Raw genomic sequence first — 14,830 nt, forward strand, 5'->3', positions numbered from 1 at the left:
GCATAATGCCTCGAGTCGGCTTGGCAATAAGTGAACTGAAACTTGTGCGTGATCCAAAAGCGGGTAACTTGTTTTTTTTTTTTTTCATAATGCCCAAAATTTAGCGCTTTTCACTCTATAGGGCCTCCCATGATTTTTTTTTTTTTCCCCTAGTCGACCCACTCTGGCGACCCAATCGGGTCGCCCGAGGCTAGGGCGACGGAGTCGGGTGACCCAAGTTGGGTCGACCCAGGCGTGCGATCCTGGCTGGGGACAACAAGTCAATTCTATAAGTTTGCTTGCCAATTTTTCTAGCCAGGTCAGCTCACCAAGTCATCTGAACATGTGGTCTTTGCCAAATCAAGAATTGACTCTTTAAGTATGCTCACAGCTTGTCAAGCCAGCTCACCAAGATGACTTACCATCTCGCCTCACCAGGTTGCCCCACCAGGTCACCTCTTCTTTAAGACCGCTCACCATGTCGGCTCCCAAATTCAGCTCACCGAGTTGACTATTCAGGTTGCCTCACCAAGTCGACCCCTTAAGTTCGCTCACCAAGTCAGCTCACCAAGTTGAATCACCTAGTCATTTTACCACCTTGCCCCAGCAAGTGTGCTCACCAAGTTGCCCCACCGAGTTTCTTTTCTAAGCCCACTCACCATGTCAGCTCACCAAGTTCATTGTTTAAGTACGTTGCCAAGTCAAATCTTTAAAATCGCTCACTATGTCAGCCCGCCCAAGTCACCTCTTTAAGTTCGCTCACCAGGTCAGCTTGCCCAAGTCGCATCAGCCAGCTAACTCGCTGATTCACCTCAGGAAGTTGACTCTTTAAGTGCGCTCACCAAGTCAGCTCACCAAGTCCACTCACCATCTCGCCTCGATAAGTTGGCTTGCCGAGTTACCCCACCAAGTCCTCGCCTCTTTAAGCCCACTCACCGTGTCAGCTTGTCAGGTCGGCTCAACAAGGCGACTAATCAAGTAGGCCAACCAAGTCGCCTCAAGGATAGCTCCTCACCATGAGTCACCTCACCATGTTGACTCAATGAGTCACCTCACCATGTTGACTCTTTGAGCCTGCTCGCCAGGTCACCTCACCAAGTCGACTCGAGTACGTTGCCAAGTCGACTCTTTAAGTTTGCTCGCCAGGTCAACTCACCAAGTTAGCTCACCATGTCATCTCAACAAATCAACTTGCCGAGTTGCCAAACCACATTGGCTCTCTAATTCCACTCGTCAAGTCGCCCCACCAACTTTCCCCGTTAGGCCCACTCACCACCTCACCCTGTTAGGCCCACTCTCACCAAGTTGACTCTTTAAGTCTGCTCATCAAGTCAAGCCACACAATACTCTCACCAAGTCGACTCTTTGAGTCTGTTCATCAAGTTGCCCTACCAAGTAGTCTAACCAAGTCAATTCTTCAAGTGCGTTCATCAAGTCGCCCCACCAAGTACTCTCACCAAGTAGACTCTTTAAGTCCTTTCATCAAGTCACACCACCAAGTACTCTCACCAAGTCAACTCTTTAGGTCTGTTCATAGAGTCACCCCACCAAATCGACCCTTCAAGTTGACTCTTTAAGTTCATTCATCAAGTCACCCTGCCAGGTTAGCCCACAAATTAATCTCACCAAGTCAACTCTTTAAGTTCGTTCATCAAGTCACCCTACCAGGTCACCCCACCAAGTACTCTCAACAAGTCAACTCTTTAAGTTTGCTCATCAAGTCACCCCGCTAGGTCGGCCCACCAAGTACTCTCACCAGGTCGACTCTTTAGGTTTGTTCATCAAGTCACCCCACCAAGTACTCTCACAAAGTCAACTCTCTAAGTTTGTTCATCAAGTCGCTCTGCCAGGTCGGCCCACCAAGTACTCTCACCAAGTCAACCCTTTAAGTTCAGTCATCAAGTCACCCCACCAGGTCGGCCCACCAAGTACTCTCACAAAGTCGACTCTTTAAATTTGTTCATCAAGTCACCCCACCAGTTCGACCCACCAAGTACTCTCACAAAGTTGACTATCTAAGTTCGTTCATCAAGTCAGCCCACCAAGTACTCTCACCAAGTCACCCTGCCAGGTCAGCCCACCAAGTACTCTCACCAAGTCACCCTACTAGTTCAACCCACCAAGTCGACTCTTTAAGTTCATTCATCAAGTCACCTGGCCAAGTCAGCCCACCAAGTCGACACTTTAAGTGCGTTCATCAAGTCACGTGACTAGGTCAGCCCACCGAGTACTCTCACCAGGTCGACTCTTTAAGTTTGTTCATCAAGTCACCCGGCCAGGTCGGCCCACCAAGTCACCAAGTACTCTCACAAAGTTGACTCTCTAAGTTCATTCATCAAGTCACCCCGCCAAGTTCGCCCACCAAGTCGACTCTTTAAGTCTATCCGTTCATCAAGTCGCCCCACCAAGTACTCTAACCAAGTCGATTCTTCAAGTGCGTTCATCAAGTCGCACCACCAAGTACTCTCACCAAGTTGACTCTTTAAGTCCTTTCATCAAGTCACCCCACCAAGTACTCTCACCAAGTCAACTCTTTAAGTTCATTCATAGAGTCACCCCACCAATTCGACCCTTCAAGTGTGTTCATCAAGTCACCCCACCAAGTAGACTCTTCAAGTCCATTCATCGAGTCACTAGAACAAGTACTCTAACCAAGTTGACTCTTTAAGTCCGTCCATAAAGTCACCCCACCAGGTCGGCCCACCCAGTCGACTCTTTAAGTCTGTTCATTAGTTCACCTCGCCAAGTACTCTCACCAAGTTGACTCTTTAAGTCTGCTCATCATGTCGAGCCACCAAGTAATCTAATCAAGTAGACTCTTTGTGTCCATTCATCAAGTCGCCCCACCAAGTCGACTCTTTAAGTTTGTTCATCAAGTCACCTTGCCAGGTCAGCCCACCAACTACTCTCACCAAGTTGACTTTTTAAGTTTGCTCACCAAGTCACCCCGCCAGGTCGGCCCACCGAGTACTCTCACCAAGTTGACTCTTTAGGTTTGTTCATCAAGTCACCCCACCAAGTACTCTCACCAAGTTGAATCATTCATCAAGTCGCTCTGCCAGGTCGGCCTGCCAAGTACTCTCACCAAGTCGACCCTTTAAGTTCGGTCATCAAGTCACCCAGCCAGGTTGGCCCACCAAGTACTCTCACAAAGTCAACTCTTTAGGTTCGTTCATCAATTCACCCCGCCAGCTCGGCCCACCAAGTTCTCTCACCAGGTCAACTCTTTAAGTTCGTTCATCAAGTCACCCCGCCAGGTTGACCCACCAAGTAATCTCACAAAGTCGACTCTCTAAGTTCGTTCATCAAGTCACCCTGCCAGGACAGCCCACCAAGTACTCTCACCAAGTCACCCCGCTAGTTCAACCCACCAATTTGACTCTTTAAGTTCGTTAATCAAGTCACTCAGCCAAATTGGCCCAACAAGTCGACTCTTTAAGTTCGTTCATCAAGTCACGTGACCAGGTCAGCCCACCGAGTACTCTCACCAAGTTGACTCTTTAAGTTTGTTCATCAAGTCACCCAGCCAGGTCGGCCCACCAAGTCACCAAGTACTCTCACCAAGTCAACTCTCTAAGTTTGTTCATCAAGTCACCTCGCCAGGTCGGCCCACTAAGTCGAATCTTTAAGTTCGTTCATCAAGTCACCCCACCAAGTACTCTAACCAGGTCAATTCTTCAAGTGCATTCATCAAGTCACTCGACCAAGTACTCTCACCAAGTTGACTCTTTAACTATGTTCATCAAGTCACCCCACCAAGTACTCTCACCAATTTGACTCTTTAAGTCTGTTCATCAAGTCACCACACCAAGAACTCTCACAAAGTCAACTCTTTAGGACCGTTCATCAAGTCACCTTGCCAAGTCGACCCTTGAAGTCTATTCATCAAGTCACCCCACCAAGTCGACTCTTTAAGTCAGTTCACAAAGTCACCCAACCCGGTCGGCCCACCAAGTACTCTCAATAAGTCGACTCTCTAAGTCTGTTCAACAGGTCACCCCACCGAGTACTCCCGCCAAGTCAACTCTTTAGGTCCATTCATTGAGTCACCCCACAAAGTTGACCCTTTAAGTTTGTTCATCAAGTCACCCCACCAAGTTGACTCTTTAAGTCCTTTCATCAAGTCACCCCACCAAGCTGACTCTTTAAGTCCGTTCATCAAGTCACCAAAACAACTACTCTCACCAAGTCGACTCTATAAATCCATTCATCAAGTCACCCCACCAGGTCGACCCACCAAGTACTCCCACCAAGTCGACTCTTTAAGTTTGTTCATCAGTTCACCTCGCCAAGTACTCTCACCAAGTCAACTCTTTAGGTTCGTTCATCAAGTCACCCAGCCAAGTCGACCCTTTAAGTTCGTTCATCAAGTCGCCCCACCAAGTACTCTCACCAAGTCGACTCTTTAAGTCCTTTCATCAAGTCACCCCACCAAGTCGACTCTTCAAGTCCGTTCATCAAGTCACTAGAACAAGTACTCTAACCAAGTCGACTCTTTAAGTCCGTCCATAAAGTCACCCCACCAGGTCGGCCCACCAAGTCGACTCTTTAAGTTTGTTCATCAGTTCACCCCGCTAAGTACTCTCACCAAGTTGACTCTTTAAGTCTGCTCATCAAGTCGAACCACCAAGTACTATCACCAAGTAGACTCTTTGAGTCTGTTCATCAAGTCACCCCACCAAGTACTCTAACCAAGTCAATTCCTCAATTGCGTTCATCAAGTCGCCCCACCAAGTACTCTCACCAAGTCGACTCTTTAAGTCCTTTCATCAAGTCACCCCACCAAGTACTCTCAACAATTCAACTCTTTAGGTCCGTTCATAGAGTCACCCCACCAAGTCGACCCTTCAAGTGCGTTCATCAAGTCACCCCACCAAGTTGACTCTTTAAGTTCTTTCATCAAGACACCCCGCCAGGTCAGCCCACAAATTACTCTCACCAAGTCAACTCTTTAAGTTCGTTCATCAAGTCACCCTGCCAGGTCGGCCCACAAAGTGGACTCTTTAAGTTTGTTCATGAAGTCACCTTGCTAAGTCGGCCCACCAAGTCGACACTTTAAGTTCGTTCATCAAGTCACCCCGCCAGGTCAGCCCACCAACTACTCTCACCATGTCGACTCTTTAAGTTTTCTCACCAAGTCACCTCGCCAGGTTGGCCCACCAAGTACTCTCACCAGGTCGACTATTTAGGTTTGTTCATCAGGTCACCCCACCAAGTACTCTCACCAAGTCGACTCTTTAAGTTCGTTCATCAAGTCACTCCGCCAGGTCGGCCCACCAAGTACTCCCACCAAGTCGACCCTTTAAGTTCGGTCATCATGGCACCCTGCCAGGTCGGCCCACCATGTACTCTCACAAAGTTGACTCTTTAGGTTCATTCATCAATTCACCCTGCCAGCTCGGCCCACCAAGTTCTCTCACCAGGTTGACTCTTTAAGTTCTTCATCAAGTCACCCCGCCAGTTCAACCCACCAAGTACTCTCACAAAGTCATCTCTCTAAGTTCGTTCATCAAGTCACCCTGCCAGGTTAGCCCACCAAGTACTCTCACCAAGTCACCCCGCTAGTTTGACCCACCAAGTCAACTCTTTAAGTTCATTCATCAAGTCACGTGACCAGGTCAGCCCACCGAGTACTCTCACCAAGTCGACTCTTTAAGTTATTTCATCAAGTCACCCAGCCAGGTCGGCCCACCAAGTCACCAAGTACTCTCACCAAGTTGACTCTCTAAGTTCGTTCATCAAGTCACCCCAACAGGTCGGCCCACCAAGTCGAATCTTTAAGTTCGTTCATCAAGTCACCCCACCAAGTACTCTAACCAAGTCGATTCTTCAAGTACGTTCATCAAGTCACCGGACCAAGTACTCTCACCAAGTCGACTCTTTAACTATGTTTATCAAGTCACCCCACCAAGTACTCTCACCAATTCAACTCTTTAAGTCTGTTTACCAAGTCACCACACCAAGTACTCTCACCAAGTCAACTCTTTAGGACCGTTCATCAAGTCACCTTGCCAAGTCAACCCTTGAATTTTGTTCATGAAGTCACCCCACCAAGTCGACTCTTTAAGTCAGTTCATGAAGTCACCCAACCAAGTCAGCCCACCAAGTACTCTCACCAAGTCGACTCTCTAGGTCAGTTCATCAGGTCACCCCACCGAGTACTCTCACCAAGTCAACTCTTTAGGTCCGTTCATCAATTTACCCTGCAAAGTTGACCCTTTAAGTTCATTCATCAAGTCACCCCACCAAGTCGACTCTTTAAGTCCTTTCATCAAGTCACCCCACCAAGCCATCTGTTTAAGTCCATTCAACAAGTCACCAAAACAACTACTCTCACCAAGTCGACTCTATAATTCCGTTCATCAAGTCACCCCACCAGGTCGACCCTCCAAGTACTCCAACCAAGTCGACTCTTTAAGTCCGTTCATCAGTTCACCTCACCAAGTACTATCACCAAGTCAGCTCTTTAGGTCCGTTCATCAAGTCACCCTGCCAAGTCGACCCTTTCAGTCCGTTCATCAAGTCACCCCACCAAGTACTCTCACCAAGTCAACTCTTTAAGTCCTTTCATCAAGTCACCCCACCAAACTGAATCTCCAAGTCCGTTCATCAAGTCACTAGAACAAGTAATCAAACCAAGTTGACTCTTTAAGTTCGTCCATAAAGTCTCCCCACCAGGTCGACCCACCAAGTCAACTCTTTAGGTTTGTTCATCAGTTCACCCCACCAAGTACTCTCACCAAGTAGACTCTTTGAGTCTGTTCATCAAGTCGCCCCACCAAGTACTCTAACCAAGTCGATTCTTCAAGTGCGTTCATCAAGTCGCCCCACCAAGTACTCTCACCAAGTAACCTTTTTAAGTCCTTTCATCAAGTCACCCCACCAAGTACTCTCACCAAGTCAACTCTTTAGGTTCGTTCATAGAGTCACCCCACCAAGTCGACCCTTCAAGTGCGTTCATCAAGTCACCCCACCAAGTTGACACTTTAAGTTCATTCATCAAGTCACCCCGCCAGGTCAGCCCACAAATTACTCTCACCAAGTTGACTCTTTAAGTTCATTCATCAAGTCACCCTGCTAGGTCGGCCCACCTAGTGGACTCTTTAAGTTCGTTCATGAAGTCACTCTACCAAATTGGCCCACCAAGTCGACTCTTTAAGTTTGTTCATCAAGTCACCCCGCCAGGTTAGCCCACCAACTAGTCTCACCAAGTCGACTCTTTAAGTTTGCTCACCAAGTCACCTTGCCAGGTTGGCCCACCAAGTACTCTCACCAGGTTGACTCTTTAGGTTTGTTCATCAGGTAACCCCACCAAGTACTCTCACCAAGTTGACTCTTTAAGTTCATTCATCAAGTCACTCCACCAAGTTAGCCCACCAAGTACTCTCACCAAGTCGACCCTTTAAGTTAGGTCATCAAGTCACCCCGCCAGGTCGGCCCACCAAGTACTCTCACAAAGTCGACTCTTTAGGTTCATTCATCAATTCACCCCACCGGCTCAGCCCACCAAGTTCTCTCACCAGGTCGACTGTTTAAGTTCGTTCATCAAGTCACCCCACTAGTTCGACCCACCAAGTACTCTCATAAAGTCAACTCTCTAAGTTCGTTCATCAAGTCACCCTACCAGGTTAGCCCACCAAGTACTCTCACCAAGTCACCCTGCTAGTTCGACCCACCAATTTGACTCTTTAAGTTCGTTCATCAAGTCACCCAACCAAGTCGGCCCACCAAGTCGGCCCACCAAGTTGACTCTTTAAGTTCATTCATCAACTCACATGACTAGGTCAGCCCACCCAGTACTGTTACCAAGTCGACTCTTTAAGTTTGTTCATCAAGTCACCTGGCCAGGTCGGCCCACCAAGTCACCAAGTACTCTCACCAATTTGACTCTCTAAGTTCGTTCATCAAGTCACCCCGCCAGGTCAGCCCACCAAGTCGAATCTTTAAGTTCGTTCATCAAGTCACCCCACCAAGTACTCTAGCCTAGTCGATTCTTCAAGTGCGTTCATCAAGTCACCCGAAGAAGTACTCTCACCAAGTCAACTCTTAAACTATGTTCATCAAGTCACCCCACCAAGTACTCTCACTAGGTCAACTCTTTAGGTCCGCTCATAAAGTCACCCCACCAAGTCGATTCTTCAAGTGCATTCATCAAGTCACCCCACCAAGTACTCTCACCAATTCGACTCTTTAAGTTTGTTCATCAAGTCACCACACCAAGTACTCTCACCAAGTCAACTCTTTAGGATCGTTCATCAATTCACCTCACCAAGTCGACCCTTGAAGTTCGTTCGTCAAGTCACCCCACCAAGTACTCCCACCAAGTCGACTCTTTAAGTCCGTTCACGAAGTCACCCAACCAGGTCGGCCCACCAAGTTGACTCTCTAAGTCTGTTCATCAGGGCACCCCACCGAGTACTCTCACCAAGTCAACTCTTTAGGTCCATTCATCAAGTCACCTCACAAATTCGACCCTCTAAGTTCGTTCATCAAGTCACCCCACCAAGTCGACTCTTTAAGTCCTTTCATCAAGTCACCCCACCAAGCCGACTCTTTAAGTCCGTTCATCAAGTCACCAGAACAAGTACTCTCACCAAGTCGACTCTATAAGTCTGTTCATCAAGTCACCCCACCAGGTCGGCCCACCAAGTTGACTCTTTAAGTCTGTTCATCAGTTCACCCCGCTAAGTACTCTCACCAAGTCAACTCTTTAGGTCTGTTCATCAAGTGACCCCGCTAGGTCAACCCTTTAAGTCCGTTCATCAAGTCATCCCACCAAGTACTCTCACCAAGTCAACTCTTTAAGTCGTTTCATCAAGTCACCCCACCAAGTTGACTCTTCAAGTCCATTCATCAAGTCACCAGAACAAGTACTCTCACCAAGTCAACCCTTTAAGTCTGTTCATCAAGTTGCCCCACCAAGTACTCTCACCAAGTTGACTCTTGAAGTCCTTTCATCAAGTCACCCCACCAAGTCGACTCTTTAAGTCCGTTCATCAAGTCACCTGAACTAGTACAAGTACTCTCACCAAGTCGACTCTTTATGTCCGTTCATCAAGTCACTCCTCCAGTTCGGCCAACCAAGTACTCCCACCAAGTCGATTCTTTAAGTCCGTTCATCAGTTCACCCCACCAAGTACCCTCACCAAATGAAATCTTTAAGTCTGCTCATCAAGTCGAGCCATGAAGTACTCTCAGCAAGTCGACTCTTTGAGTCCGTTCATCAAGTCACCCCACCAAGTACTCTGATAAAGTCAATTCTTCAAGTGCGCTCATCAAGTCGAGCCACCAAGTACTCTCACCAAGTCGACTCTTTGAGTCTATTCATCAAGTCACCCCACCAAGTGCTCTCACCAAGTCAACTCTTTAGGTTCGTTCATAGAGTCACCCCACAAAGTTGACCCTTCAAGTGCATTCATCAAGTCACCCCACCAAGTCGACTCTTTAAGTTTGTTCATCAAGTCACCCCACCAGGTTGGCCCACCAAGTGGACTCTTTAAGTTCATTCATGAAGTCACTCTGCCAAGTCGGCCCACCAAGTCAAAACTTTAAGTTCGTTCATCAAGTCACCCCGCTAGGTCAGCCCACCAAGTACTCTCACCAAGTCGACTCTTTAAAGTTTGCTCACCAAGTCACCCCGCCAGGTCGGCCCACCGAGTACTCTCACCAAGTCGACTCTTTAGGTTTGTTCATCAAGTCACCCCACCAAGTACTCTCACAAAGTTGACCCTTTAAGTTCGGTCATCAAGTCACTCCACTAGGTTGGCCCACCAAGTACTCTCACAAAGTCGACTCTTTAGGTTCGTTCATCATTTCACCCCACCAGCTCAGCCCACCAAGTTCTCTCACCAAGTCGACTCTTTAATTTGGTTCATCAAGTCACCCCGCCTGTTCGACCCACCAAGTACTCTCACAAAGTTGACTCTCTAATTCATTCATCAAGTCACCCTGTCGGGTCAACCCACCTAGTACTCTCACCAAGTCACCCCGCTAGTTCGACCCACCAAGTCGACTCTTTAAGTTCATTCATCAAGTCACCCAGCCAAGTCGTCTCACCAAGTTGACTCATTAAGTTCGTTCATCAAGTCACATGACTAGGTCAGCCCAGCGAGTACTCTCACCAAGTCGACTCTTTAAGTTTTTTCATCAAGTCACCTCGCCAGGTTGGCCCACCAAGTTGACTCTTTATGTTCGTTCATCAAGTCACCCCACCAAGTACTCTCACCAATTTGACTCTTTAAGTTTGCTCATCAAATTACCCCGCTATGTCTTCCCACCAAGTACTCTCACCAAGTCGACTCTTTAGGTTCATTCATCAAGTCACCCCGCTAGGTCGGCCCACCAAGTGCACTCTTTAAGTGTGTTCATCAAGTCACCCAACCAAGTACTCTCACCAACTCGACTCTCTAAGTCCTTTCATCAAGTCACCCCACCAATTCGACTCTTTAAGTCCATTCATCAAGTCACCTGAAGTAGTATAAGTACTCTCACCAAGTCGACTCTTTATGTCCGTTCATCAAGTCACCCCTCCAGTTCGGCGAACCAAGTACTCCCACCAAGTCGATTCTTTAAGTCCATTCATTAGTTCACCCCACCAAGTACCCCACCAAGTGGACTCTTTAAGTCTGCAAATCAAGTCCGTTCATAAAGTCACCCCACCAAGTACTCTGACCAAGTTGATTCTTCAAGTGCACTCATCAAGTCGAGCCACCAAGTACTCTCACCATGTCGACTCTTTGAGTCTGTTCATCAAGTCACCCCACCAAGTGCTCTCACCAAGTCAACTCTTTAGGTCCGTTCATAGAGTCACCCCAAAAAGTTGACCCTTCAAGTGTGTTCATCAAGTCACCCCACCAAGTCGACTCTTTAAGTTCGTTCATCAAGTCACCCCGCCAGGTTGGCCCACCAAGTGGACTCTTTAAGTTCGTTCATGAAGTCACTCTGCCAAGTTGGCCCACCAAGTTGACTCTTTAAGTTCGTTCATGAAGTCACCCCGCTAGGTCAGCCCACCAAGTACTCTCACCAAGTCGACTCTTTAAGTTTGCTCACCAAGTCACCCCGCCAGGTCGGCCCATCGAGTACTCTCACGAAGTCGACTCTTTAGGTTTGTTCATCAAGTCACCCCACCAAGTACTCTCACCAAGTTGACTCTTTAAGTTTGTTCATCAAGTCGCTCCACTAGGTTGGCCTGCCAAGTACTCTCACCAAGTCGACCCTTTGAGTTCGGTCATCAAGTTACCTCGCCAGGTCGACCCACTAAGTACTCTCACAAAGTCGACTCTTTAGGTTCGTTCATCAATTCAAACCGCCAGCTCGGCCCACCAAGTTCTCTCACCAAGTCGACTCTTTAAGTTCGATCATCAAGCCACCCCGCCAGTTCGACCCACCAAGTACTCTCACAAAGTTGACTCTCTAAGTTCGTTCATCAAGTCACCCTGCCGGGTCAGCCCACCAAGTACCCTCACCAAGTCACCCCACTAGTTTGACCCACCAAGTCGACTCTTTAAGTTCATTCATCAAGTCACCCGGCCAAGTCGGCACACCAAGTCAACTCTTTAAGTTTGTTCATCAAGTCACGTGACTAGGTTAGCCCACCAAGTCCTCTCACCAAGTCAACTCTTTAAGTTTGTTCATCAAGTCACCCCGCCAGGTCGGCCCACCAAGTACTCTCACCAAGTCGACTCTTTAAGTTTGTTCATCAAGTCAGCCTACTAGGTCGACCCACCAAGTTGACTCTTTAAGTTCGTTCATCAAGTCACCCTGCTAGTACGGCCCACCAAGTCGACTCTTTAGGTTCGTTCATCAAGTCACCCTGCCAGGTCGGCCCACCAAGTTGACTCTTTAGGTTCATTCATCAAGTCACCCCACCAAGTACTCTCACCAAGTTGACTCTTTAATTTCGCTCATCAAATCACCCCGCTATGTTTTCCCACCAAGTACTCTCACCAAGTCGACTCTTTAGGTTCATTCATCAAGTCACCCCGCTAGGTCAACACACCAAGTAGACTCTTTAAGTTCATTCATCAAGTCACCCGGCCAGGTCGGCAAGTCGCCCCGCTAGGTCGACCCACCAAGTCGACTCTTTAAGTTTGTTCATCAAGTTGCCCCACCAAGTACTCTAACCAAGTCTATTCTTCAAGTGCGTTCATCAAGTCACCTGACCAAGTACTCTCACCAAGTCGACTCTTTAAGTCCTTCCATCAAGTCACCCCACCAAGTCGACTCTTTAAGTCCATTCATCAAGTCACTAGAACAAGTACAAGTACTCTCACCAAGTCAACTCTTTATGTCCGTTCATCAAGTCACCCCACCAGTTTGGCCAACAAGGTACTCCCACCAAGTCGATTCTTTAAGTCTATTCAACAGTTCACCCCGCCAAGTACTCTCACCAAGTGGACTCTTTAAGTCTGCTCATCAAGTCGAGCCACCAAGTACTCTCAGCAAGTCGACTCTTTGAGTCCATTCATCAAGTCACCCCACCAAGTACTCTAACCAAGTCGATTCTTCAAGTGCGCTCATCAAGTCACCCCACCAAGTACTCTCACCAAGTCGACTCTTTGAGTTTGTTCATCAAGTCACCCCACCAAGTGCTCTCACCAAGTCAACTCTTTAGGTCTGTTCATAGAGTCACCCCACCAAGTCGACCCTTCAAGTACATTCATCAAGTCACCCCACCAAGTCAACTCTTTAAGTTAATTCATCAAGTCACCCCGCCAGGTTAGCCCACAAATTACTCTCACTAAGTCGACTCTTTAAGTTCGTTCATCAAGTCACACCGCCAGGTCGGCCCACCAAGTGGACTCTTTAATTTCGTTCATGAAGTCACTCTGCCAAGTCGGCCCACAAGGTCGACTCTTTAAGTTTGTTCATCAAGTCACCCCGCCAGGTCAGCCCACCAAGTAATCTCACCAAGTTGACTCTTCAAGTTTGCTCATCAAGTCACCCCACCAGGTCGGCCCACCAAGTACTCTCACCAGGTCGGCCTACCAAGTACTCTCATTGGGTCTACTCTTTAGGTTTGTTCATCAAGTCACCCCACCAAGTAATCTCAAAATGTTGACTCTCTAAGTTCGTTCATCAAGTCGCTCTGCCAGGTCAGCCCACCAAGTACTCTCACAAAGTCGACCCTTTAGGTTCAGTCATCAAGTCACCCAGCCAGGTCAGCCCACCAAGTACTCTCACAATGTCAACTCTTTAGGTCCGTTCATTAATTCACCCTTCCAGCTCGGCCCACCAAGTTCTATCACCAAGTTGTCTCTTTAAGTTCGTTCATCAAGTCACCCCGCCAGTTCGACCCACCAAGTACTCTCACAAAGTCGACTCTCTAAGTTCGTTCATTAAGTCACCTTGACAAGTCAGCCCACCAAGTACTCTCACCAAGTCACCTCGCTAGGTCGGCCCACCAAATTGACTCTTTAAGTTCATTCATCAAGTCACCCGGCCAAGTCGGCCCACCAGGTCGACTCTTTAAGTTCGTTCATCAAGTCATGTGACCAGGTCAGCCCACTGAGTACTCTCACCAAGTCGACTCTTTAAGTTAGTTCATCAAGTCACCTTGCCAAGTTGGCCCACCAAGTACTCTCACCAAGTCGACTCTTTAAGTTTGTTCATCAAGTCACCCTGCCAGGTCAGCCCACCAAGTCGACTCTTTCAGTTCGTTCATCAAGTCACCTTGCCAGGTCGGCCCACCAAGTCGACTCTTTAGGTTCATTCATCAAGTCACCCCACCAAGTACTCTCACCAAGTCGACTCTTTAATTTCGTTCATCAAATCACCCTGCTATGTCTGCCCACCAAGTACTCTCACCAAGTTGACTCTTTAGGTTCATTCATGAAGTCACCCTGCCAAGTCGGCCCACCAAGTAGACTCTTTAAGTTCGTTCATCAAGTCACCTGGCCAAGTTGGCCCACCAAGTCACCAAGTACTCTCACTAAGTCAACTTTCTAAGTTCGTTCATCAAGTCACCCTGCCAAGTTGGCCCACCAAGTCAACTCTTTAAGTTTGTTCATCAAGTCACCCGACCAAGTACTCTCACAAAGTTGACTCTATAACTCTATTCATCAAGTCACCCCACCAAGTACTCTCACCTGGTCAACTCTTTAGGTCCGTTCATCAAGTCATCCCAACAACTCAACCCTTCAAGTGCGTTGATCAAGTCACCCTGCCAAGTCAACCCTTTAAGTTCGTTCATCAAATCGCCCCACCAAGTACTCTCACCAAATCGACTCTTTAAGTCCTTTCATCAAGTCACCCCACCAAGTCGACTCTTCAAGTCTGTTCATCAAGTCACCAAAACAAGTACTCTAACCAAGTCAACTCTTTAAGTCCGTTCATCAAGTCACCCCACCAGGTCGGCCCACCAAGTACTCCCAGCAAGTTGACTCTTTAAGTCTGTTCATCAGTTCACCCCGCTAAGTACTCTCACCAAGTTAACTCTTTAAGTCTGCTCATCAAGTTGAGCCACCAAGTACTCTCACCAACTTGACTCTTTGAGTCCGTTCATCAAGTCACCCCACCAAGTACTCTAACCAAGTTGATTGTTCAAGTGCGTTCATCAAGTCACCCCACCAAGTACTCTCACCAAGTTGACTCTTTAAGTCCTTTCATCAAGTCACCCCACCAGGTTGACTGTTTAAGTCCGTTCATCAAGTCACCAAAACAAGTACTCTCACCAAGTCGACTCTTTATGTCCCTTCATCAAGTCACCCCACCAAGTACTCCCACCAAGTCAACTCTTTAAGTTTGTTCATCAGTTCACACTGCCAAGTACTCTCACCAAGTGGACTCTTTGAGTCTGCTAATCAAGTCGAGCCACCAAGTACTCTCACCAAGTTGACTCTTTGAGTCCATT

Source organism: Cupressus sempervirens, chromosome 2 (assembly GCF_028749045.1).
Source record: "Cupressus sempervirens isolate cs-2001-9-10 chromosome 2, ASM2874904v1, whole genome shotgun sequence".
Taxonomy (NCBI): Eukaryota; Viridiplantae; Streptophyta; class Pinopsida; order Cupressales; family Cupressaceae; genus Cupressus; species Cupressus sempervirens.